Source organism: Atractosteus spatula, unplaced genomic scaffold, assembly GCF_055471065.1.
Source record: "Atractosteus spatula isolate fAtrSpa1 unplaced genomic scaffold, fAtrSpa1.hap1 Scaffold_56, whole genome shotgun sequence".
NCBI classification, from domain to species: Eukaryota; Metazoa; Chordata; class Actinopteri; order Semionotiformes; family Lepisosteidae; genus Atractosteus; species Atractosteus spatula.
In genome coordinates, this window is record NW_028296886.1 from 50,941 (window position 1) to 74,104 (window position 23,164).

At 60.3% G+C, this 23,164-nt stretch overlaps 17 non-coding genes and 1 pseudogene across 17 annotated transcripts; all 18 read right to left on the bottom strand.

Moving 5' to 3' along the window:
- Window positions 1-594: 594 nt before the first annotated feature.
- Window positions 595-787, bottom strand: LOC148806202 (U2 spliceosomal RNA). Its single transcript, XR_016089670.1, has one exon. It is a non-coding gene; the product is annotated as a U2 spliceosomal RNA (small nuclear RNA).
- Window positions 788-1,557: 770 nt separating this feature from the next.
- LOC148806203 (U2 spliceosomal RNA) lies at window positions 1,558-1,748 on the bottom strand. The gene has a single exon (XR_016089723.1). It is a non-coding gene; the product is annotated as a U2 spliceosomal RNA (small nuclear RNA).
- Window positions 1,749-2,521: 773 nt separating this feature from the next.
- LOC148806204 (U2 spliceosomal RNA) lies at window positions 2,522-2,712 on the bottom strand. Its single transcript, XR_016089724.1, has one exon. It is a non-coding gene; the product is annotated as a U2 spliceosomal RNA (small nuclear RNA).
- A 775-nt stretch (window positions 2,713-3,487) lies between these two features.
- On the bottom strand, window positions 3,488-3,678 carry LOC148806205 (U2 spliceosomal RNA). The gene has a single exon (XR_016089725.1). It is a non-coding gene; the product is annotated as a U2 spliceosomal RNA (small nuclear RNA).
- A 781-nt stretch (window positions 3,679-4,459) lies between these two features.
- Window positions 4,460-4,650, bottom strand: LOC148806206 (U2 spliceosomal RNA). The gene has a single exon (XR_016089726.1). It is a non-coding gene; the product is annotated as a U2 spliceosomal RNA (small nuclear RNA).
- A 774-nt stretch (window positions 4,651-5,424) lies between these two features.
- On the bottom strand, window positions 5,425-5,615 carry LOC148806207 (U2 spliceosomal RNA). Its single transcript, XR_016089727.1, has one exon. It is a non-coding gene; the product is annotated as a U2 spliceosomal RNA (small nuclear RNA).
- Window positions 5,616-6,398: 783 nt separating this feature from the next.
- LOC148806208 (U2 spliceosomal RNA) lies at window positions 6,399-6,589 on the bottom strand. Its single transcript, XR_016089728.1, has one exon. It is a non-coding gene; the product is annotated as a U2 spliceosomal RNA (small nuclear RNA).
- Window positions 6,590-7,374: 785 nt separating this feature from the next.
- On the bottom strand, window positions 7,375-7,565 carry LOC148806209 (U2 spliceosomal RNA). Its single transcript, XR_016089729.1, has one exon. It is a non-coding gene; the product is annotated as a U2 spliceosomal RNA (small nuclear RNA).
- A 773-nt stretch (window positions 7,566-8,338) lies between these two features.
- Window positions 8,339-8,529, bottom strand: LOC148806210 (U2 spliceosomal RNA). The gene has a single exon (XR_016089730.1). It is a non-coding gene; the product is annotated as a U2 spliceosomal RNA (small nuclear RNA).
- A 773-nt stretch (window positions 8,530-9,302) lies between these two features.
- LOC148806211 (U2 spliceosomal RNA) lies at window positions 9,303-9,493 on the bottom strand. Its single transcript, XR_016089731.1, has one exon. It is a non-coding gene; the product is annotated as a U2 spliceosomal RNA (small nuclear RNA).
- Window positions 9,494-10,276: 783 nt separating this feature from the next.
- LOC148806212 (U2 spliceosomal RNA) lies at window positions 10,277-10,467 on the bottom strand. Its single transcript, XR_016089733.1, has one exon. It is a non-coding gene; the product is annotated as a U2 spliceosomal RNA (small nuclear RNA).
- A 763-nt stretch (window positions 10,468-11,230) lies between these two features.
- On the bottom strand, window positions 11,231-11,421 carry LOC148806213 (U2 spliceosomal RNA). The gene has a single exon (XR_016089734.1). It is a non-coding gene; the product is annotated as a U2 spliceosomal RNA (small nuclear RNA).
- Window positions 11,422-12,184: 763 nt separating this feature from the next.
- On the bottom strand, window positions 12,185-12,375 carry LOC148806214 (U2 spliceosomal RNA). Its single transcript, XR_016089735.1, has one exon. It is a non-coding gene; the product is annotated as a U2 spliceosomal RNA (small nuclear RNA).
- A 763-nt stretch (window positions 12,376-13,138) lies between these two features.
- On the bottom strand, window positions 13,139-13,329 carry LOC148806215 (U2 spliceosomal RNA). The gene has a single exon (XR_016089736.1). It is a non-coding gene; the product is annotated as a U2 spliceosomal RNA (small nuclear RNA).
- Window positions 13,330-14,092: 763 nt separating this feature from the next.
- Window positions 14,093-14,283, bottom strand: LOC148806216 (U2 spliceosomal RNA). Its single transcript, XR_016089737.1, has one exon. It is a non-coding gene; the product is annotated as a U2 spliceosomal RNA (small nuclear RNA).
- Window positions 14,284-15,046: 763 nt separating this feature from the next.
- On the bottom strand, window positions 15,047-15,237 carry LOC148806217 (U2 spliceosomal RNA). The gene has a single exon (XR_016089639.1). It is a non-coding gene; the product is annotated as a U2 spliceosomal RNA (small nuclear RNA).
- Window positions 15,238-16,000: 763 nt separating this feature from the next.
- On the bottom strand, window positions 16,001-16,173 carry LOC148806218 (U2 spliceosomal RNA; annotated as a pseudogene).
- A 6,082-nt stretch (window positions 16,174-22,255) lies between these two features.
- On the bottom strand, window positions 22,256-22,446 carry LOC148806219 (U2 spliceosomal RNA). The gene has a single exon (XR_016089640.1). It is a non-coding gene; the product is annotated as a U2 spliceosomal RNA (small nuclear RNA).
- Between the last annotated feature and the right edge of the window lie 718 nt (window positions 22,447-23,164).

Sequence of the window (23,164 nt, forward strand, 5' to 3'; positions counted from 1 at the left end):
TTTGATCTCCTGTCAACGGCCCGACAACGACCGCAGCCGCGGGGGGCGCCAGCCGGCCGGCCTCCTTAGCTTAGGCCCCTCCCACCAGCAGCAGCCGTGCCGAGTGAGCTGCAAGCGAAAGCGGACCGTCGGCACCTGCGGGCAGAGGCAAGGGGCAGCGCTCTCTCGGGAGGGACGGGGACACACACACACCTGCCTGCCTGCCGAAAAAAAGAAAGAAAAGGTGTATATACTAAGTTTTTTGGAGGGAAAACGGCCGGCTGTCGAAAGGGGCCCGCCTGCAAGGACGGGGACACACACACACACACACACACACACACACACACACACACAAGCCACGCCTGCCTCCCTGGAAAAAGGAGGAAAAAACTAAGTTTTTGGGAGGGAAAACGCACGGGAGCCGAAAAGGGGGCCGGCCTGCTTGCCGAGAGAGTCGAGGCGCGGGAAAGTGCACGGAGGGAGCACGGGAACGGGGAGGGGGAGAGAGAGAGACACAGAGACACACAGATGGACGAGAGACGAGACCGGAGAGGAAGGAGCTCCGGTCCACCTCGCTTGCTTGCTAGCTACGTCTGTCTTTTCACCGCTGAGAGAAGGTAGTGCACCGTTCCCGGAGGCGCTGCAATACCGGGCCGATGCGTGGAGAGGACGGAGCAAGCTCCTGATCCAGCTCCCTGTTCCAAAAATCCGTTTAATATGTGGTCCCCCGATGGGGGACGTATCAGATATTAAACTGATAAGAACAGATACTACACACTTGATCTTAGCCAAAAGGCCGAGAAGCGATGCCCGACGCCGGCCTTGGGCGGGCGCGCGGGCGTCCGGCTGGCGCGCAGCGGCGCAGGCCGACGCCTCTGGAGCCCGGTCCGCACGCGGCTGCCGGCCGCCCGGACTCCGCTCTCCCCCTCTCTTTGCCTGCTTGCTCGCCTGCCTGCCCGCCAGTCCCGGGCGGGGGCCCTGCTCTTTGATCTCCTGTCAACGGCCCGACAACGACCGCAGCCGCGGGGGGCGCCAGCCGGCCGGCCTCCTTAGCTTAGGCCCCTCCCACCAGCAGCAGCCGTGCCGAGTGAGCTGCAAGCGAAAGCGGACCGTCGGCACCTGCGGGCAGAGGCAAGGGGCAGCGCTCTCTCGGGAGGGACGGGGACACACACACACCTGCCTGCCTGCCGAAAAAAAGAAAGAAAAGGTGTATATACTAAGTTTTTTGGAGGGAAAACGGCCGGCTGTCGAAAGGGGCCCGCCTGCAAGGACGGGGACACACACACACACACACACACACACACACACACACACACAAGCCACGCCTGCCTCCCTGGAAAAAGGAGGAAAAAACTAAGTTTTTGGGAGGGAAAACGCACGGGAGCCGAAAAGGGGGCCGGCCTGCTTGCCGAGAGAGTCGAGGCGCGGGAAAGTGCACGGAGGGAGCACGGGAACGGGGAGGGGGAGAGAGAGAGACACAGAGACACACAGATGGACGAGAGACGAGACCGGAGAGGAAGGAGCTCCGGTCCACCTCGCTTGCTTGCTAGCTACGTCTGTCTTTTCACCGCTGAGAGAAGGTAGTGCACCGTTCCCGGAGGCGCTGCAATACCGGGCCGATGCGTGGAGAGGACGGAGCAAGCTCCTGATCCAGCTCCCTGTTCCAAAAATCCGTTTAATATGTGGTCCCCCGATGGGGGACGTATCAGATATTAAACTGATAAGAACAGATACTACACTTGATCTTAGCCAAAAGGCCGAGAAGCGATGCCCGACGCCGGCCTTGGGCGGGCGCGCGGGCGTCCGGCTGGCGCGCAGCGGCGCAGGCCGACGCCTCTGGAGCCCGGTCCGCACGCGGCTGCCGGCCGCCCGGACTCCGCTCTCCCCCTCTCTTGCCTGCCTGCTTGCTCGCCTGCCTGCCCGCCAGTCCCGGGCGGGGGCCCTGCTCTTTGATCTCCTGTCAACGGCCCGACAACGACCGCAGCCGCGGGGGGCGCCAGCCGGCCGGCCTCCTTAGCTTAGGCCCCTCCCACCAGCAGCAGCCGTGCCGAGTGAGCTGCAAGCGAAAGCGGACCGTCGGCACCTGCGGGCAGAGGCAAGGGGCAGCGCTCTCTCGGGAGGGACGGGGACACACACACACCTGCCTGCCTGCCGAAAAAAAGAAAGAAAAGGTGTATATACTAAGTTTTTTGGAGGGAAAACGGCCGGCTGTCGAAAGGGGCCCGCCTGCAAGGACGGGGACACACACACACACACACACACACACACACACACACACACAAGCCACGCCTGCCTCCCTGGAAAAAGGAGGAAAAAACTAAGTTTTTGGGAGGGAAAACGCACGGGAGCCGAAAAGGGGGCCGGCCTGCTTGCCGAGAGAGTCGAGGCGCGGGAAAGTGCACGGAGGGAGCACGGGAACGGGGAGGGGGAGAGAGAGAGACACAGAGACACACAGATGGACGAGAGACGAGACCGGAGAGGAAGGAGCTCCGGTCCACCTCGCTTGCTTGCTAGCTACGTCTGTCTTTTCACCGCTGAGAGAAGGTAGTGCACCGTTCCCGGAGGCGCTGCAATACCGGGCCGATGCGTGGAGAGGACGGAGCAAGCTCCTGATCCAGCTCCCTGTTCCAAAAATCCGTTTAATATGTGGTCCCCCGATGGGGGACGTATCAGATATTAAACTGATAAGAACAGATACTACACTTGATCTTAGCCAAAAGGCCGAGAAGCGATGCCCGACGCCGGCCTTGGGCGGGCGCGCGGGCGTCCGGCTGGCGCGCAGCGGCGCAGGCCGACGCCTCTGGAGCCCGGTCCGCACGCGGCTGCCGGCCGCCCGGACTCCGCTCTCCCCCTCTCTTGCCTGCCTGCTTGCTCGCCTGCCTGCCCGCCAGTCCCGGGCGGGGGCCCTGCTCTTTGATCTCCTGTCAACGGCCCGACAACGACCGCAGCCGCGGGGGGCGCCAGCCGGCCGGCCTCCTTAGCTTAGGCCCCTCCCACCAGCAGCAGCCGTGCCGAGTGAGCTGCAAGCGAAAGCGGACCGTCGGCACCTGCGGGCAGAGGCAAGGGGCAGCGCTCTCTCGGGAGGGACGGGGACACACACACACCTGCCTGCCTGCCGAAAAAAAGAAAGAAAAGGTGTATATACTAAGTTTTTTGGAGGGAAAACGGCCGGCTGTCGAAAGGGGCCCGCCTGCAAGGACGGGGACACACACACACACACACACACACACACACACACACACACACAAGCCACGCCTGCCTCCCTGGAAAAAGGAGGAAAAAACTAAGTTTTTGGGAGGGAAAACGCACGGGAGCCGAAAAGGGGGCCGGCCTGCTTGCCGAGAGAGTCGAGGCGCGGGAAAGTGCACGGAGGGAGCACGGGAACGGGGAGGGGGAGAGAGAGAGACACAGAGACACACAGATGGACGAGAGACGAGACCGGAGAGGAAGGAGCTCCGGTCCACCTCGCTTGCTTGCTAGCTACGTCTGTCTTTTCACCGCTGAGAGAAGGTAGTGCACCGTTCCCGGAGGCGCTGCAATACCGGGCCGATGCGTGGAGAGGACGGAGCAAGCTCCTGATCCAGCTCCCTGTTCCAAAAATCCGTTTAATATGTGGTCCCCCGATGGGGGACGTATCAGATATTAAACTGATAAGAACAGATACTACACTTGATCTTAGCCAAAAGGCCGAGAAGCGATGCCCGACGCCGGCCTTGGGCGGGCGCGCGGGCGTCCGGCTGGCGCGCAGCGGCGCAGGCCGACGCCTCTGGAGCCCGGTCCGCACGCGGCTGCCGGCCGCCCGGACTCCGCTCTCCCCCTCTCTTGCCTGCCTGCTTGCTCGCCTGCCTGCCCGCCAGTCCCGGGCGGGGGCCCTGCTCTTTGATCTCCTGTCAACGGCCCGACAACGACCGCAGCCGCGGGGGGCGCCAGCCGGCCGGCCTCCTTAGCTTAGGCCCCTCCCACCAGCAGCAGCCGTGCCGAGTGAGCTGCAAGCGAAAGCGGACCGTCGGCACCTGCGGGCAGAGGCAAGGGGCAGCGCTCTCTCGGGAGGGACGGGGACACACACACACCTGCCTGCCTGCCGAAAAAAAGAAAGAAAAGGTGTATATACTAAGTTTTTTGGAGGGAAAACGGCCGGCTGTCGAAAGGGGCCCGCCTGCAAGGACGGGGACACACACACACACACACACACACACACACACACACACACACACACACAAGCCACGCCTGCCTCCCTGGAAAAAGGAGGAAAAAACTAAGTTTTTGGGAGGGAAAACGCACGGGAGCCGAAAAGGGGGCCGGCCTGCTTGCCGAGAGAGTCGAGGCGCGGGAAAGTGCACGGAGGGAGCACGGGAACGGGGAGGGGGAGAGAGAGAGACACAGAGACACACAGATGGACGAGAGACGAGACCGGAGAGGAAGGAGCTCCGGTCCACCTCGCTTGCTTGCTAGCTACGTCTGTCTTTTCACCGCTGAGAGAAGGTAGTGCACCGTTCCCGGAGGCGCTGCAATACCGGGCCGATGCGTGGAGAGGACGGAGCAAGCTCCTGATCCAGCTCCCTGTTCCAAAAATCCGTTTAATATGTGGTCCCCCGATGGGGGACGTATCAGATATTAAACTGATAAGAACAGATACTACACTTGATCTTAGCCAAAAGGCCGAGAAGCGATGCCCGACGCCGGCCTTGGGCGGGCGCGCGGGCGTCCGGCTGGCGCGCAGCGGCGCAGGCCGACGCCTCTGGAGCCCGGTCCGCACGCGGCTGCCGGCCGCCCGGACTCCGCTCTCCCCCTCTCTTGCCTGCCTGCTTGCTCGCCTGCCTGCCCGCCAGTCCCGGGCGGGGGCCCTGCTCTTTGATCTCCTGTCAACGGCCCGACAACGACCGCAGCCGCGGGGGGCGCCAGCCGGCCGGCCTCCTTAGCTTAGGCCCCTCCCACCAGCAGCAGCCGTGCCGAGTGAGCTGCAAGCGAAAGCGGACCGTCGGCACCTGCGGGCAGAGGCAAGGGGCAGCGCTCTCTCGGGAGGGACGGGGACACACACACACCTGCCTGCCTGCCGAAAAAAAGAAAGAAAAGGTGTATATACTAAGTTTTTTGGAGGGAAAACGGCCGGCTGTCGAAAGGGGCCCGCCTGCAAGGACGGGGACACACACACACACACACACACACACACACACACACACACACAGCCACGCCTGCCTCCCTGGAAAAAGGAGGAAAAAACTAAGTTTTTGGGAGGGAAAACGCACGGGAGCCGAAAAGGGGGCCGGCCTGCTTGCCGAGAGAGTCGAGGCGCGGGAAAGTGCACGGAGGGAGCACGGGAACGGGGAGGGGGAGAGAGAGAGACACAGAGACACACAGATGGACGAGAGACGAGACCGGAGAGGAAGGAGCTCCGGTCCACCTCGCTTGCTTGCTAGCTACGTCTGTCTTTTCACCGCTGAGAGAAGGTAGTGCACCGTTCCCGGAGGCGCTGCAATACCGGGCCGATGCGTGGAGAGGACGGAGCAAGCTCCTGATCCAGCTCCCTGTTCCAAAAATCCGTTTAATATGTGGTCCCCCGATGGGGGACGTATCAGATATTAAACTGATAAGAACAGATACTACACTTGATCTTAGCCAAAAGGCCGAGAAGCGATGCCCGACGCCGGCCTTGGGCGGGCGCGCGGGCGTCCGGCTGGCGCGCAGCGGCGCAGGCCGACGCCTCTGGAGCCCGGTCCGCACGCGGCTGCCGGCCGCCCGGACTCCGCTCTCCCCCTCTCTTGCCTGCCTGCTTGCTCGCCTGCCTGCCCGCCAGTCCCGGGCGGGGGCCCTGCTCTTTGATCTCCTGTCAACGGCCCGACAACGACCGCAGCCGCGGGGGGCGCCAGCCGGCCGGCCTCCTTAGCTTAGGCCCCTCCCACCAGCAGCAGCCGTGCCGAGTGAGCTGCAAGCGAAAGCGGACCGTCGGCACCTGCGGGCAGAGGCAAGGGGCAGCGCTCTCTCGGGAGGGACGGGGACACACACACACCTGCCTGCCTGCCGAAAAAAAGAAAGAAAAGGTGTATATACTAAGTTTTTTGGAGGGAAAACGGCCGGCTGTCGAAAGGGGCCCGCCTGCAAGGACGGGGACACACACACACACACACACACACACACACACACACACACACACACACACAAGCCACGCCTGCCTCCCTGGAAAAAGGAGGAAAAAACTAAGTTTTTGGGAGGGAAAACGCACGGGAGCCGAAAAGGGGGCCGGCCTGCTTGCCGAGAGAGTCGAGGCGCGGGAAAGTGCACGGAGGGAGCACGGGAACGGGGAGGGGGAGAGAGAGAGACACAGAGACACACAGATGGACGAGAGACGAGACCGGAGAGGAAGGAGCTCCGGTCCACCTCGCTTGCTTGCTAGCTACGTCTGTCTTTTCACCGCTGAGAGAAGGTAGTGCACCGTTCCCGGAGGCGCTGCAATACCGGGCCGATGCGTGGAGAGGACGGAGCAAGCTCCTGATCCAGCTCCCTGTTCCAAAAATCCGTTTAATATGTGGTCCCCCGATGGGGGACGTATCAGATATTAAACTGATAAGAACAGATACTACACTTGATCTTAGCCAAAAGGCCGAGAAGCGATGCCCGACGCCGGCCTTGGGCGGGCGCGCGGGCGTCCGGCTGGCGCGCAGCGGCGCAGGCCGACGCCTCTGGAGCCCGGTCCGCACGCGGCTGCCGGCCGCCCGGACTCCGCTCTCCCCCTCTCTTGCCTGCCTGCTTGCTCGCCTGCCTGCCCGCCAGTCCCGGGCGGGGGCCCTGCTCTTTGATCTCCTGTCAACGGCCCGACAACGACCGCAGCCGCGGGGGGCGCCAGCCGGCCGGCCTCCTTAGCTTAGGCCCCTCCCACCAGCAGCAGCCGTGCCGAGTGAGCTGCAAGCGAAAGCGGACCGTCGGCACCTGCGGGCAGAGGCAAGGGGCAGCGCTCTCTCGGGAGGGACGGGGACACACACACACCTGCCTGCCTGCCGAAAAAAAGAAAGAAAAGGTGTATATACTAAGTTTTTTGGAGGGAAAACGGCCGGCTGTCGAAAGGGGCCCGCCTGCAAGGACGGGGACACACACACACACACACACACACACACACACACACACACACACACACACACAAGCCACGCCTGCCTCCCTGGAAAAAGGAGGAAAAAACTAAGTTTTTGGGAGGGAAAACGCACGGGAGCCGAAAAGGGGGCCGGCCTGCTTGCCGAGAGAGTCGAGGCGCGGGAAAGTGCACGGAGGGAGCACGGGAACGGGGAGGGGGAGAGAGAGAGACACAGAGACACACAGATGGACGAGAGACGAGACCGGAGAGGAAGGAGCTCCGGTCCACCTCGCTTGCTTGCTAGCTACGTCTGTCTTTTCACCGCTGAGAGAAGGTAGTGCACCGTTCCCGGAGGCGCTGCAATACCGGGCCGATGCGTGGAGAGGACGGAGCAAGCTCCTGATCCAGCTCCCTGTTCCAAAAATCCGTTTAATATGTGGTCCCCCGATGGGGGACGTATCAGATATTAAACTGATAAGAACAGATACTACACTTGATCTTAGCCAAAAGGCCGAGAAGCGATGCCCGACGCCGGCCTTGGGCGGGCGCGCGGGCGTCCGGCTGGCGCGCAGCGGCGCAGGCCGACGCCTCTGGAGCCCGGTCCGCACGCGGCTGCCGGCCGCCCGGACTCCGCTCTCCCCCTCTCTTGCCTGCCTGCTTGCTCGCCTGCCTGCCCGCCAGTCCCGGGCGGGGGCCCTGCTCTTTGATCTCCTGTCAACGGCCCGACAACGACCGCAGCCGCGGGGGGCGCCAGCCGGCCGGCCTCCTTAGCTTAGGCCCCTCCCACCAGCAGCAGCCGTGCCGAGTGAGCTGCAAGCGAAAGCGGACCGTCGGCACCTGCGGGCAGAGGCAAGGGGCAGCGCTCTCTCGGGAGGGACGGGGACACACACACACCTGCCTGCCTGCCGAAAAAAAGAAAGAAAAGGTGTATATACTAAGTTTTTTGGAGGGAAAACGGCCGGCTGTCGAAAGGGGCCCGCCTGCAAGGACGGGGACACACACACACACACACACACACACACACACACACACACAAGCCACGCCTGCCTCCCTGGAAAAAGGAGGAAAAAACTAAGTTTTTGGGAGGGAAAACGCACGGGAGCCGAAAAGGGGGCCGGCCTGCTTGCCGAGAGAGTCGAGGCGCGGGAAAGTGCACGGAGGGAGCACGGGAACGGGGAGGGGGAGAGAGAGAGACACAGAGACACACAGATGGACGAGAGACGAGACCGGAGAGGAAGGAGCTCCGGTCCACCTCGCTTGCTTGCTAGCTACGTCTGTCTTTTCACCGCTGAGAGAAGGTAGTGCACCGTTCCCGGAGGCGCTGCAATACCGGGCCGATGCGTGGAGAGGACGGAGCAAGCTCCTGATCCAGCTCCCTGTTCCAAAAATCCGTTTAATATGTGGTCCCCCGATGGGGGACGTATCAGATATTAAACTGATAAGAACAGATACTACACTTGATCTTAGCCAAAAGGCCGAGAAGCGATGCCCGACGCCGGCCTTGGGCGGGCGCGCGGGCGTCCGGCTGGCGCGCAGCGGCGCAGGCCGACGCCTCTGGAGCCCGGTCCGCACGCGGCTGCCGGCCGCCCGGACTCCGCTCTCCCCCTCTCTTGCCTGCCTGCTTGCTCGCCTGCCTGCCCGCCAGTCCCGGGCGGGGGCCCTGCTCTTTGATCTCCTGTCAACGGCCCGACAACGACCGCAGCCGCGGGGGGCGCCAGCCGGCCGGCCTCCTTAGCTTAGGCCCCTCCCACCAGCAGCAGCCGTGCCGAGTGAGCTGCAAGCGAAAGCGGACCGTCGGCACCTGCGGGCAGAGGCAAGGGGCAGCGCTCTCTCGGGAGGGACGGGGACACACACACACCTGCCTGCCTGCCGAAAAAAAGAAAGAAAAGGTGTATATACTAAGTTTTTTGGAGGGAAAACGGCCGGCTGTCGAAAGGGGCCCGCCTGCAAGGACGGGGACACACACACACACACACACACACACACACACACACACACAAGCCACGCCTGCCTCCCTGGAAAAAGGAGGAAAAAACTAAGTTTTTGGGAGGGAAAACGCACGGGAGCCGAAAAGGGGGCCGGCCTGCTTGCCGAGAGAGTCGAGGCGCGGGAAAGTGCACGGAGGGAGCACGGGAACGGGGAGGGGGAGAGAGAGAGACACAGAGACACACAGATGGACGAGAGACGAGACCGGAGAGGAAGGAGCTCCGGTCCACCTCGCTTGCTTGCTAGCTACGTCTGTCTTTTCACCGCTGAGAGAAGGTAGTGCACCGTTCCCGGAGGCGCTGCAATACCGGGCCGATGCGTGGAGAGGACGGAGCAAGCTCCTGATCCAGCTCCCTGTTCCAAAAATCCGTTTAATATGTGGTCCCCCGATGGGGGACGTATCAGATATTAAACTGATAAGAACAGATACTACACTTGATCTTAGCCAAAAGGCCGAGAAGCGATGCCCGACGCCGGCCTTGGGCGGGCGCGCGGGCGTCCGGCTGGCGCGCAGCGGCGCAGGCCGACGCCTCTGGAGCCCGGTCCGCACGCGGCTGCCGGCCGCCCGGACTCCGCTCTCCCCCTCTCTTGCCTGCCTGCTTGCTCGCCTGCCTGCCCGCCAGTCCCGGGCGGGGGCCCTGCTCTTTGATCTCCTGTCAACGGCCCGACAACGACCGCAGCCGCGGGGGGCGCCAGCCGGCCGGCCTCCTTAGCTTAGGCCCCTCCCACCAGCAGCAGCCGTGCCGAGTGAGCTGCAAGCGAAAGCGGACCGTCGGCACCTGCGGGCAGAGGCAAGGGGCAGCGCTCTCTCGGGAGGGACGGGGACACACACACACCTGCCTGCCTGCCGAAAAAAAGAAAGAAAAGGTGTATATACTAAGTTTTTTGGAGGGAAAACGGCCGGCTGTCGAAAGGGGCCCGCCTGCAAGGACGGGGACACACACACACACACACACACACACACACACACACACACACACACACACAAGCCACGCCTGCCTCCCTGGAAAAAGGAGGAAAAAACTAAGTTTTTGGGAGGGAAAACGCACGGGAGCCGAAAAGGGGGCCGGCCTGCTTGCCGAGAGAGTCGAGGCGCGGGAAAGTGCACGGAGGGAGCACGGGAACGGGGAGGGGGAGAGAGAGAGACACAGAGACACACAGATGGACGAGAGACGAGACCGGAGAGGAAGGAGCTCCGGTCCACCTCGCTTGCTTGCTAGCTACGTCTGTCTTTTCACCGCTGAGAGAAGGTAGTGCACCGTTCCCGGAGGCGCTGCAATACCGGGCCGATGCGTGGAGAGGACGGAGCAAGCTCCTGATCCAGCTCCCTGTTCCAAAAATCCGTTTAATATGTGGTCCCCCGATGGGGGACGTATCAGATATTAAACTGATAAGAACAGATACTACACTTGATCTTAGCCAAAAGGCCGAGAAGCGATGCCCGACGCCGGCCTTGGGCGGGCGCGCGGGCGTCCGGCTGGCGCGCAGCGGCGCAGGCCGACGCCTCTGGAGCCCGGTCCGCACGCGGCTGCCGGCCGCCCGGACTCCGCTCTCCCCCTCTCTTGCCTGCCTGCTTGCTCGCCTGCCTGCCCGCCAGTCCCGGGCGGGGGCCCTGCTCTTTGATCTCCTGTCAACGGCCCGACAACGACCGCAGCCGCGGGGGGCGCCAGCCGGCCGGCCTCCTTAGCTTAGGCCCCTCCCACCAGCAGCAGCCGTGCCGAGTGAGCTGCAAGCGAAAGCGGACCGTCGGCACCTGCGGGCAGAGGCAAGGGGCAGCGCTCTCTCGGGAGGGACGGGGACACACACACACCTGCCTGCCTGCCGAAAAAAAGAAAGAAAAGGTGTATATACTAAGTTTTTTGGAGGGAAAACGGCCGGCTGTCGAAAGGGGCCCGCCTGCAAGGACGGGGACACACACACACACACACACACACACACACAAGCCACGCCTGCCTCCCTGGAAAAAGGAGGAAAAAACTAAGTTTTTTGGAGGGAAAACGCACGGGAGCCGAAAAGGGGGCCGGCCTGCTTGCCGAGAGAGTCGAGGCGCGGGAAAGTGCACGGAGGGAGCACGGGAACGGGGAGGGGGAGAGAGAGAGACACAGAGACACACAGATGGACGAGAGACGAGACCGGAGAGGAAGGAGCTCCGGTCCACCTCGCTTGCTTGCTAGCTACGTCTGTCTTTTCACCGCTGAGAGAAGGTAGTGCACCGTTCCCGGAGGCGCTGCAATACCGGGCCGATGCGTGGAGAGGACGGAGCAAGCTCCTGATCCAGCTCCCTGTTCCAAAAATCCGTTTAATATGTGGTCCCCCGATGGGGGACGTATCAGATATTAAACTGATAAGAACAGATACTACACTTGATCTTAGCCAAAAGGCCGAGAAGCGATGCCCGACGCCGGCCTTGGGCGGGCGCGCGGGCGTCCGGCTGGCGCGCAGCGGCGCAGGCCGACGCCTCTGGAGCCCGGTCCGCACGCGGCTGCCGGCCGCCCGGACTCCGCTCTCCCCCTCTCTTGCCTGCCTGCTTGCTCGCCTGCCTGCCCGCCAGTCCCGGGCGGGGGCCCTGCTCTTTGATCTCCTGTCAACGGCCCGACAACGACCGCAGCCGCGGGGGGCGCCAGCCGGCCGGCCTCCTTAGCTTAGGCCCCTCCCACCAGCAGCAGCCGTGCCGAGTGAGCTGCAAGCGAAAGCGGACCGTCGGCACCTGCGGGCAGAGGCAAGGGGCAGCGCTCTCTCGGGAGGGACGGGGACACACACACACCTGCCTGCCTGCCGAAAAAAAGAAAGAAAAGGTGTATATACTAAGTTTTTTGGAGGGAAAACGGCCGGCTGTCGAAAGGGGCCCGCCTGCAAGGACGGGGACACACACACACACACACACACACACACACAAGCCACGCCTGCCTCCCTGGAAAAAGGAGGAAAAAACTAAGTTTTTTGGAGGGAAAACGCACGGGAGCCGAAAAGGGGGCCGGCCTGCTTGCCGAGAGAGTCGAGGCGCGGGAAAGTGCACGGAGGGAGCACGGGAACGGGGAGGGGGAGAGAGAGAGACACAGAGACACACAGATGGACGAGAGACGAGACCGGAGAGGAAGGAGCTCCGGTCCACCTCGCTTGCTTGCTAGCTACGTCTGTCTTTTCACCGCTGAGAGAAGGTAGTGCACCGTTCCCGGAGGCGCTGCAATACCGGGCCGATGCGTGGAGAGGACGGAGCAAGCTCCTGATCCAGCTCCCTGTTCCAAAAATCCGTTTAATATGTGGTCCCCCGATGGGGGACGTATCAGATATTAAACTGATAAGAACAGATACTACACTTGATCTTAGCCAAAAGGCCGAGAAGCGATGCCCGACGCCGGCCTTGGGCGGGCGCGCGGGCGTCCGGCTGGCGCGCAGCGGCGCAGGCCGACGCCTCTGGAGCCCGGTCCGCACGCGGCTGCCGGCCGCCCGGACTCCGCTCTCCCCCTCTCTTGCCTGCCTGCTTGCTCGCCTGCCTGCCCGCCAGTCCCGGGCGGGGGCCCTGCTCTTTGATCTCCTGTCAACGGCCCGACAACGACCGCAGCCGCGGGGGGCGCCAGCCGGCCGGCCTCCTTAGCTTAGGCCCCTCCCACCAGCAGCAGCCGTGCCGAGTGAGCTGCAAGCGAAAGCGGACCGTCGGCACCTGCGGGCAGAGGCAAGGGGCAGCGCTCTCTCGGGAGGGACGGGGACACACACACACCTGCCTGCCTGCCGAAAAAAAGAAAGAAAAGGTGTATATACTAAGTTTTTTGGAGGGAAAACGGCCGGCTGTCGAAAGGGGCCCGCCTGCAAGGACGGGGACACACACACACACACACACACACACACACAAGCCACGCCTGCCTCCCTGGAAAAAGGAGGAAAAAACTAAGTTTTTTGGAGGGAAAACGCACGGGAGCCGAAAAGGGGGCCGGCCTGCTTGCCGAGAGAGTCGAGGCGCGGGAAAGTGCACGGAGGGAGCACGGGAACGGGGAGGGGGAGAGAGAGAGACACAGAGACACACAGATGGACGAGAGACGAGACCGGAGAGGAAGGAGCTCCGGTCCACCTCGCTTGCTTGCTAGCTACGTCTGTCTTTTCACCGCTGAGAGAAGGTAGTGCACCGTTCCCGGAGGCGCTGCAATACCGGGCCGATGCGTGGAGAGGACGGAGCAAGCTCCTGATCCAGCTCCCTGTTCCAAAAATCCGTTTAATATGTGGTCCCCCGATGGGGGACGTATCAGATATTAAACTGATAAGAACAGATACTACACTTGATCTTAGCCAAAAGGCCGAGAAGCGATGCCCGACGCCGGCCTTGGGCGGGCGCGCGGGCGTCCGGCTGGCGCGCAGCGGCGCAGGCCGACGCCTCTGGAGCCCGGTCCGCACGCGGCTGCCGGCCGCCCGGACTCCGCTCTCCCCCTCTCTTGCCTGCCTGCTTGCTCGCCTGCCTGCCCGCCAGTCCCGGGCGGGGGCCCTGCTCTTTGATCTCCTGTCAACGGCCCGACAACGACCGCAGCCGCGGGGGGCGCCAGCCGGCCGGCCTCCTTAGCTTAGGCCCCTCCCACCAGCAGCAGCCGTGCCGAGTGAGCTGCAAGCGAAAGCGGACCGTCGGCACCTGCGGGCAGAGGCAAGGGGCAGCGCTCTCTCGGGAGGGACGGGGACACACACACACCTGCCTGCCTGCCGAAAAAAAGAAAGAAAAGGTGTATATACTAAGTTTTTTGGAGGGAAAACGGCCGGCTGTCGAAAGGGGCCCGCCTGCAAGGACGGGGACACACACACACACACACACACACACACACAAGCCACGCCTGCCTCCCTGGAAAAAGGAGGAAAAAACTAAGTTTTTTGGAGGGAAAACGCACGGGAGCCGAAAAGGGGGCCGGCCTGCTTGCCGAGAGAGTCGAGGCGCGGGAAAGTGCACGGAGGGAGCACGGGAACGGGGAGGGGGAGAGAGAGAGACACAGAGACACACAGATGGACGAGAGACGAGACCGGAGAGGAAGGAGCTCCGGTCCACCTCGCTTGCTTGCTAGCTACGTCTGTCTTTTCACCGCTGAGAGAAGGTAGTGCACCGTTCCCGGAGGCGCTGCAATACCGGGCCGATGCGTGGAGAGGACGGAGCAAGCTCCTGATCCAGCTCCCTGTTCCAAAAATCCGTTTAATATGTGGTCCCCCGATGGGGGACGTATCAGATATTAAACTGATAAGAACAGATACTACACTTGATCTTAGCCAAAAGGCCGAGAAGCGATGCCCGACGCCGGCCTTGGGCGGGCGCGCGGGCGTCCGGCTGGCGCGCAGCGGCGCAGGCCGACGCCTCTGGAGCCCGGTCCGCACGCGGCTGCCGGCCGCCCGGACTCCGCTCTCCCCCTCTCTTGCCTGCCTGCTTGCTCGCCTGCCTGCCCGCCAGTCCCGGGCGGGGGCCCTGCTCTTTGATCTCCTGTCAACGGCCCGACAACGACCGCAGCCGCGGGGGGCGCCAGCCGGCCGGCCTCCTTAGCTTAGGCCCCTCCCACCAGCAGCAGCCGTGCCGAGTGAGCTGCAAGCGAAAGCGGACCGTCGGCACCTGCGGGCAGAGGCAAGGGGCAGCGCTCTCTCGGGAGGGACGGGGACACACACACACCTGCCTGCCTGCCGAAAAAAAGAAAGAAAAGGTGTATATACTAAGTTTTTTGGAGGGAAAACGGCCGGCTGTCGAAAGGGGCCCGCCTGCAAGGACGGGGACACACACACACACACACACACACACACACAAGCCACGCCTGCCTCCCTGGAAAAAGGAGGAAAAAACTAAGTTTTTTGGAGGGAAAACGCACGGGAGCCGAAAAGGGGGCCGGCCTGCTTGCCGAGAGAGTCGAGGCGCGGGAAAGTGCACGGAGGGAGCACGGGAACGGGGAGGGGGAGAGAGAGAGACACAGAGACACACAGATGGACGAGAGACGAGACCGGAGAGGAAGGAGCTCCGGTCCACCTCGCTTGCTTGCTAGCTACGTCTGTCTTTTCACCGCTGAGAGAAGGTAGTGCACCGTTCCCGGAGGCGCTGCAATACCGGGCCGATGCGTGGAGAGGACGGAGCAAGCTCCTGATCCAGCTCCCTGTTCCAAAAATCCGTTTAATATGTGGTCCCCCGATGGGGGACGTATCAGATATTAAACTGATAAGAACAGATACTACACTTGATCTTAGCCAAAAGGCCGAGAAGCGATGCCCGACGCCGGCCTTGGGCGGGCGCGCGGGCGTCCGGCTGGCGCGCAGCGGCGCAGGCCGACGCCTCTGGAGCCCGGTCCGCACGCGGCTGCCGGCCGCCCGGACTCCGCTCTCCCCCTCTCTTGCCTGCCTGCTTGCTCGCCTGCCTGCCCGCCAGTCCCGGGCGGGGGCCCTGCTCTTTGATCTCCTGTCAACGGCCCGACAACGACCGCAGCCGCGGGGGGCGCCAGCCGGCCGGCCTCCTTAGCTTAGGCCCCTCCCACCAGCAGCAGCCGTGCCGAGTGAGCTGCAAGCGAAAGCGGACCGTCGGCACCTGCGGGCAGAGGCAAGGGGCAGCGCTCTCTCGGGAGGGACGGGGACACACACACACCTGCCTGCCTGCCGAAAAAAAGAAAGAAAAGGTGTATATACTAAGTTTTTTGGAGGGAAAACGGCCGGCTGTCGAAAGGGGCCCGCCTGCAAGGACGGGGACACACACACACACACACACACACACACACAAGCCACGCCTGCCTCCCTGGAAAAAGGAGGAAAAAACTAAGTTTTTTGGAGGGAAAACGCACGGGAGCCGAAAAGGGGGCCGGCCTGCTTGCCGAGAGAGTCGAGGCGCGGGAAAGTGCACGGAGGGAGCACGGGAACGGGGAGGGGGAGAGAGAGAGACACAGAGACACACAGATGGACGAGAGACGAGACCGGAGAGGAAGGAGCTCCGGTCCACCTCGCTTGCTTGCTAGCTACGTCTGTCTTTTCACCGCTGAGAGAAGGTAGTGCACCGTTCCCGGAGGCGCTGCAATACCGGGCCGATGCGTGGAGAGGACGGAGCAAGCTCCTGATCCAGCTCCCTGTTCCAAAAATCCGTTTAATATGTGGTCCCCCGATGGGGGACGTATCAGATATTAAACTGATAAGAACAGATTTTTTTTAACAAAATTTATTTCACACACAGCAAATCAACACACCAACAGTACAACACTATACAGAAACAAAGGTCCACCTATTAGAATTCAAAAAGGCTTTTCCACTTCTCCCTGGCAGCAAAATAGCCATATTTCTGCACATCCCTCAAAACCCTCCCTCGCACCAACCCCTTTACCCTCCCTACTGCCCTCCCCACCGACCACTCGACATTCCTCTTGACTGTGTCTTCACGGGAGTCCCAAACCACCTGTTTAACTAGGCTTACAAGCAGCCAGCCCAGAAATCTTGTTGTCAATGAAACATTAGTGCACACGAACCCCCATCTTATAACATCAAATGACAAAACAAAAAGAGGACACAGTTGTAACAGTACATCTTGACATTCCCCCCATAGTCCCCGAACAAAAACACATTCCCAAAAAGTGTGCCGCACTGTTTCCTCTGCAGAACACCCCTCCCTTGGACAAGTTCTAGTTTTAGACAGCTTATGCCTATAAAGCACCTGCCGCACTGGCAATCTGTCATGGACGATCCTCCAGTTCAGATCCATCAAGCCGTGATCTAACCCCTTAGGCTGAACACGGGTCCACACCTCCGTCCGTATACCCAATACTACCGGAGTAACCTTCCGAGTCTCCATCACCAATGTATACAGTTTCCTATGGTCCTGGCAGACATCCTTGTCCCCAAAAGGAAACGTTTCTTTCCTCAACTCTCTCGCTCTCCTATAATGAGCGGGAGCTGACGCTGCATGCGGCCTCGCATTCGACCACCCATACACTGTCCTCATACACTCTTCAAACCACAGACACACAAAACTCTTGCACCGCCCCCCAGCACCTCCACCAAGAACCCTACACAACCCTGAAAAAAACACACAGTCTAGTTTGAGGGAGAAGTTGGGGACCCCCCTCCCACCTTCACTGACCTCCATATACATGATGTCCCTCCTGACGTATTCATATTTCCCTCCCCACATGAACTCAAAGACCATCCGTGTCAACAGTCTCCTAAAGGTCTTTGGCAGTGGATATACATAAGCCAGATACATTAAAGCTGGCAAAACGTCGGCTTTCAAAACAATCACCTTCCCCAAGAAGGACAACCGCCGTGACTTCCACAACCCAAACTTCACCCTCACTCGTGCAAACACCAAGTTCCAATTAAGCAACTCGTTCCCTTTCTTTTGAAAAACTACCCCTAAAATCTTTACCCCATTCTCAGATTCTTGTAGCCCGCCCGGCACCGACCACACTGTACTCCACCCGCCACACCCCATTGCCACCGACTTCTGCACATTAAGCTTGGACCCAGAGGCAGCTGCGAACTGCCCGAACCTGTGCAGCGCTTGCCTCACACCACTCTCAGATGTCAAAAACAGTGTGGCGTCGTCTGCGTACTGCAGGATTTTAAGTACCTCACCTCCGCTCCCTGGTAGCCACAACCCATGCACCGCCGGGTCTGCCCTCAAGCAACATGCCAAAGCCTCTACAAACAGCACATACAACAAGGGGGACAGAGGGCACCCTTGCCTCACCCCAGAAGACTGCAAAAACCACTCCCCCCTATGCCCATTAACCACCACCCTGCTACCTACCTCTGTGTACAAAATCCTTAACCAACGCAAAAAAAAATCCCCAAACCCTAAATGTGCCAAAATCCTAAATAAAAACCCGTGATGAACTCTATCAAAAGCCTTCTCCTGATCCACGTTCACCAGCAACAAAGGGATCCTCTGAGCTTCCACCCATGCGATCACATCTCTGACCAGAACTAGGTTCCAAAAAATCGATCGCCCCGGGACTCCGCAGGTTTGGTCCGAATGTACCAAATCCGGCATCACAGTCCTCAAACGGCTCACGAGGACCTTAGCAACCAGCTTGTAATCCGTGGACAACAAGGTGATTGGTCTCCAGTTCTTTAAGTCCGTCATATCCCCCTTTTTAAACAAAAGCACTATCGAACCATCCCTCATAGTCCTACTCAACTTGCCATCCCTGTAGATCTCATTCAGGACAGCAAGGAGCTCTGGTCCCAGCAGATCCCAAAAGGCGGCATAGAACTCCCTAGGGAGCCCATCCACCCCTGGGACCTTCCCATCCTTGAGAGACTTTAGAGCACTTTCCAATTCCTCTAAAGTGAGGGGCTTCTCCAAGGTCTCCTTCACACTGCTAGACAACCGGTTTCTCAGAAAACTCAAGAAATAATTCCCCAGTCCTTCATCAACCACTTTCTCCTCAAACAGCTTGGAATAAAATTCTGTTGCACACTCCACCATCTCTGTGTTCGTATGCACCACATCACCGTCCCTAGTGCGCAATGCTTTAATCACTGTCCCCCTCTGTCTCACCCTCACCTGCTGAAAGAAGAAGGCAGAACACGTCTCATGCTGGTCAATATAATTCTGGCACCTACGTACCAAAAATCGCCGAGCTTTGTCTTCAAAAAGGGTTCTCAAACGGGCTTTTAAGGCCCTCAATAAACCGTGATCCATGGCTTGCCCTGCATTCTCCCTAGTATACAACATCTCGATCCTCTTCACAGCTTTCTCCACCTCTTTCATATCCTTCCTCCTAACACTTCTACAAAAATCCCCAACAAACACCCTGATCTTTCCTTTAACACATTCCCACCAATCAACCAAAGATGAAAAACAACCTTGCAACCCAACCCATTCCCTGAACCATGCCCGAAACTGCCTCCTGAAATTCTCATCCTGCAAAACTGTCACATCCATCCTCCACACATCTCTTCCGAAGCTCAACGTGCCGAGCTCCAACTCACACAGCACCCCATCGTGATCAGAGAACCACGATGGGCGCAAGACCATGCCCACCACCCGCACCCCCTGGGGCACAAACCAGTAATCTAATCGGCTCCTGACACCCCGCGAGTTCCTCCACGTACATCCCTGCTGGTTAGGGAAAAGACACCTATACGCGTCTTTCAGGCCAAACTCCCTCACTACCCTCCCCCAAAACTGTCCTGTAAAATCCACCTCACGCCCCTTATCCAAACACACATTAAAATCTCCCCCCAACAACACCACACGGTTTGTATAAAGCAGTGGCGTTATGGCTTCAAAACATTCCTTCCTCTCCTTAAGGTTCACTGGGGCATAAACATTGATTAACCGCAAGCACACGCCCATCCACTCCGCATCCACACACAGCACTCGGCCTGGCCACACAGACATTGCATCGCCCACCGCCCACCCCCTCCCATTAAACACCATCCCCACTCCCGACGAACGGACCCCACCCACACTCCATCTGGCTTCCCCCTCCTTCCATTCCTCAGAAAAAAACCCTATATCTCTCCTATCCTGTAAATGAACCTCCTGTAAGAATGCAACCGAAAAAACCACGGACTTCAAAGATATAAAAAACGCCGTCCTTTTCACCTTATCCTGCAACCCTCTCACATTTGCAGTAAAGGCAAAAAAACCCATTGTTGCATTATTAACTAAAATCCGCACTACTCAAAAATTCCTCTATATTAGCCGTGTCGTGTGTTGGACCCTCATAACTGCCTACGCTACTCGGAGAGCTAGCAGACCAGATATGACCTATCTGGCTTCCGCCCCACTCCCCCAACCTATCTTCTGTATTACCCCAACTCTCGCCCCCTACAGCTGGGGCCTCCATAGCAACACCTCCACCCTCACCCGCTTCCTCCCTTCCTATAACTTTCGTTATTGACCTGGGAGGCGAGAGCGACTCCCCTCCAGGCTTGTCCTTCTGTTTCCGCTTCCTTTTTTTCTTTTTCCCCACCACTGTTTCAAAGTCATCTCCCCCGCTTCCCTCTTCTGCTGTACTGTCACCATCACTCATCTCCATATCCTGCAGATCCCCAGAACCCACCCCCCCCCCCACCTCTCCCAAATCTCCCCTGTCCCCAGATTCCCCAGTGCCCTCTACCCTATCGCTCACCAAACCACTACCCCCCGCCCCATCCCCCTTATCTTCAGCTACTTCTCTCTCAACCTCACTCCTCTCTCCCCCCTCCACCGGTAACCCAGCTCCCTTATCTCTATCCTCCCCCACTGTAACCCCTTCCCCACCCCTTCTAAACCCGTCCCCCTCTTCCCTCGCCCTCCCCCTACCCTTTTTCTTTTTCTTGCCCCTCCCTGCGCCCCCTACCTTCCTAACTTCCTCCTCTGTACCACCCAATTCCATATCCCCACCTTCCTGCACTCCCTCCTCCTCCTCCTCGCTCGTCCCTTCGTCTTCCTGGAACCCTGCTAGTCCGGTGCGAAGAGCTATTACCCTCTCCGGCTGCCGTTCAAAACAATCTTTAAACAAATGTCCCGCCTCATTACACAAGGAGCACCTCGGCCTCTCCTCGCAATCCCTCACCTCGTGTCCCTCCTTCCCACACCTCCGACAAATCATCTTAGTGCAATTTGCCACCAAGTGACCCTCCCCCCCACATCTTCTACACAGTTTCGGTTGCCCTGCATAAAACAAATAACCCTGATTGGAACCCAAGAAAAAATTAGCCGGTGGATGCCTGAAACCATCCTTCGACGAATTGTCCGGCTGAAACCGGACTCTATACTGCCACCGACCCGTCCATACCCGCACCCCATCCCTCAACATCCACCCATCGTTCAAGATTTCCACATACCGACTCAGAAAAGCATAAATGTCCGTTTCCAACACAAAAGGGTTGTGCATGTGCACCGTCACCACTCTGTCCTCTTGTGCCCAAAGTCCCACCACTTCAAAGTTCTCCAATTGTCCAGCATCCTTTTTTTCTCTGGCCGCCCGAAACACATTCCAGTACATCGTTGCAGATTCAAAGGTCACATTGAAAAATCGCAGAGAGACATAACTCTGCACGCAAAACACATCCTTCAAATCCACGCTCAAAACTCGCATCAACACATGCCGGGAGAAGTCCTCTCTCCCCGGCATCAGGCCAACATCACCCAACCACCGGAACTGGATGGTGTTCTTCAGTCCAGGCCCTGCTGCAGGCTGACCCCTCCAGTTCCTAGCCTCCATGTCGCCGGCAAAAGAAAGTCACAAAAGCCCCGGGAAATCGCCTGGCTCCCCAGCACAGGGTAACCCCTGAGCTGAGGAGAACCCAGGCCGCGCTGCAAGGTGACGATCGCCTTCACCAGTCCTTGGAGACGCCCGATCCTTCCAAAAGAAAAAAGACTCCGACCCTCCTCCTGGCTCGTCTGTATCCCGGACTTCAAAAAAGGTTCCGCCGCGCCTTCTCTCCTCTTCCTCTTCTCCGCCGTCGCCCTTCTCGTCCCCCAGCCAAGTCCTCAAGCCGCGGGCCTGCCACGTACTTTTTGGATCTTGGCCAAAAGGCCGAGAAGCGATGCCCGACGCCGGCCTTGGGCGGGCGCGCGGGCGTCCGGCTGGCGCGCAGCGGCGCAGGCCGACGCCTCTGGAGCCCGGTCCGCACGCGGCTGCCGGCCGCCCGGACTCCGCTCTCCCCCTCTCTTGCCTGCCTGCTTGCTCGCCTGCCTGCCCGCCAGTCCCGGGCGGGGGCCCTGCTCTTTGATCTCCTGTCAACGGCCCGACAACGACCGCAGCCGCGGGGGGCGCCAGCCGGCCGGCCTCCTTAGCTTAGGCCCCTCCCACCAGCAGCAGCCGTGCCGAGTGAGCTGCAAGCGAAAGCGGACCGTCGGCACCTGCGGGCAGAGGCAAGGGGCAGCGCTCTCTCGGGAGGGACGGGGACACACACACACCTGCCTGCCTGCCGAAAAAAAGAAAGAAAAGGTGTATATACTAAGTTTTTTGGAGGGAAAACGGCCGGCTGTCGAAAGGGGCCCGCCTGCAAGGACGGGGACACACACACACACACACACACACACACACAAGCCACGCCTGCCTCCCTGGAAAAAGGAGGAAAAAACTAAGTTTTTTGGAGGGAAAACGCACGGGAGCCGAAAAGGGGGCCGGCCTGCTTGCCGAGAGAGTCGAGGCGCGGGAAAGTGCACGGAGGGAGCACGGGAACGGGGAGGGGGAGAGAGAGAGACACAGAGACACACAGATGGACGAGAGACGAGACCGGAGAGGAAGGAGCTCCGGTCCACCTCGCTTGCTTGCTAGCTACGTCTGTCTTTTCACCGCTGAGAGAAGGTAGTGCACCGTTCCCGGAGGCGCTGCAATACCGGGCCGATGCGTGGAGAGGACGGAGCAAGCTCCTGATCCAGCTCCCTGTTCCAAAAATCCGTTTAATATGTGGTCCCCCGATGGGGGACGTATCAGATATTAAACTGATAAGAACAGATACTACACTTGATCTTAGCCAAAAGGCCGAGAAGCGATGCCCGACGCCGGCCTTGGGCGGGCGCGCGGGCGTCCGGCTGGCGCGCAGCGGCGCAGGCCGACGCCTCTGGAGCCCGGTCCGCACGCGGCTGCCGGCCGCCCGGACTCCGCTCTCCCCCTCTCTTGCCTGCCTGCTTGCTCGCCTGCCTGCCCGCCAGTCCCGGGCGGGGGCCCTGCTCTTTGATCTCCTGTCAACGGCCCGACAACGACCGCAGCCGCGGGGGGCGCCAGCCGGCCGGCCTCCTTAGCTTAGGCCCCTCCCACCAGCAGCAGCCGTGCCGAGTGAGCTGCAAGCGAAAGCGGACCGTCGGCACCTGCGGGCAGAGGCAAGGGGCAGCGCTCTCTCGGGAGGGACGGGGACACACACACACCTGCCTGCCTGCCGAAAAAAAGAAAGAAAAGGTGTATATACTAAGTTTTTTGGAGGGAAAACGGCCGGCTGTCGAAAGGGGCCCGCCTGCAAGGACGGGGACACACACACACACACACACACACACACACAAGCCACGCCTGCCTCCCTGGAAAAAGGAGGAAAAAACTAAGTTTTTTGGAGGGAAAACGCACGGGAGCCGAAAAGGGGGCCGGCCTGCTTGCCGAGAGAGTCGAGGCGCGGGAAAGTGCACGGAGGGAGCACGGGAACGGGGAGGGGGAGAGAGAGAGACACAGAGACACACAGATGGACGAGAGACGAGACCGGAGAGGAAGGAGCTCCGGTCCA